This window comes from Triticum dicoccoides, chromosome 1A (genome assembly GCF_002162155.2).
Source record: "Triticum dicoccoides isolate Atlit2015 ecotype Zavitan chromosome 1A, WEW_v2.0, whole genome shotgun sequence".
NCBI classification, from domain to species: Eukaryota; Viridiplantae; Streptophyta; class Magnoliopsida; order Poales; family Poaceae; genus Triticum; species Triticum dicoccoides.
In genome coordinates, this window is record NC_041380.1 from 454,498,381 (window position 1) to 454,499,868 (window position 1,488).

Sequence of the window (1,488 nt, forward strand, 5' to 3'; positions counted from 1 at the left end):
TTCTGCGTGTCTCTCATAGTCTCATATAGTGTTCACTCACTCAACAGTGTACACCACTCCATTAAAAAAGAAGAGCACTGCCCTATTTGTGTCTCAGTTGTCAGAGAAAGGGAATCTGCCAAAGATGAACAGGGAATCTGTCTCAGATGAACAGTGCGTGGGTTACTATTGAACGTGCTCTGCAAATTGCGATGGAGGAGCAGGCCCTGGTCCAAATCTTGAGGGAAGGTAACGGTGTAGATAGTGAGGTGTACTACACCCGGGAGTAGAAAAGCCAGTCTCTTTAGGGATAGAGCGCCGCCGGCGAGACAGAGCTGTGTAGGACCAACTTGTTTTTCAAATGAGTGAATTGCATAGAACATCAACTTCAGGGGCATTTATAACACTTTACCCCACCTTTTGGAGAAGTTTTCACAAAACCACAACCTTTGGGCTAACTAGTAACACACAACCCAAATCCAGCACACAGAGTCCAAATCCTCTAACTAGTGCCCGTACTAACAGCCACCTACATCTGTGTGCATGCCGTCTCCTCCCGAGCCAGAGTCGCCGGCTAGCTCATCGCCGGCAGCTCGCCGGTTCGTCCATCCCGACGTCGTCTCCTCCACCAGCACCTCTTCCTTCATGTCAGCGTTGGCTCGTCCACCAGCGGCATCGTCGACGCCGCCGGCCGTCCTGTACAGAGCTCCTCCCCAACGAGTTTAGGTTGCTTCCTTTGTCCTTTCTTTTTTCAGAGTTCAGCAGCAAATAGCTACAGATTTTCTTCAGTGTAATCCAGCGATGCATCATCCTGTGTATCTGTGAATATGAACCAATGAAAACTGACACAAAAGAAACTATAGAATGATCCAAAATAGCTACGACTGAATCAAAGTTTGTGATACTTATTTGTAAAATAGCTATAGAAATGAACCAAAGTAGCTATAGAATGAATAAAATATTTCAAACTGAAGCATATATAAGACTAGAACAATACTTAAACGGACAATATCCGTGGTCTTACAGGAATAAAATATGTGTTGTAACATAAGCATCCATATAGTTATGTGCTTAAGTTACCTAAACCTGACACTTACAAGTCACTGTGCCTAGATCCCCAAAATATGTAATGTAACATAAGCATCCATTCAAGTCTGAGCTTTTAGTTACATAAACCTGACATTTACGAGTCAGTTTTCATAAAGATGTAAACTTTTCATTCACAAAAGAAGCCTTCGACATAGGATTTTCTTCAGTGGTTGCCACTGGCAGTGAAGTACTCCATGAATCTGCCCCCTGCTGAACCTGAACCCCTCATTACTGGTAGCTTCTCTCTAGTATTAGCTGCAGCTGGTTGTGAAGCAACTTCTCGTATGTCAAACCCATGAAAAGGATCATGTGCTTCAAAGACCGCATGCGCATGAAAAGGATCTTGAATTGCAGCTTCAGCTTGTCCTCTGCCTCTGCCTTTTCCACGGCCTCTTCCGCTTCCATTTACTTGTGCTCTTC

At 44.4% G+C, this 1,488-nt stretch overlaps 1 pseudogene; it reads right to left on the minus strand.

Moving 5' to 3' along the window:
- Positions 1-413: 413 nt before the first annotated feature.
- The window catches only part of LOC119278355, a 6,343-nt pseudogene continuing 5,268 nt past the window's right edge, over positions 414-1,488 (minus strand).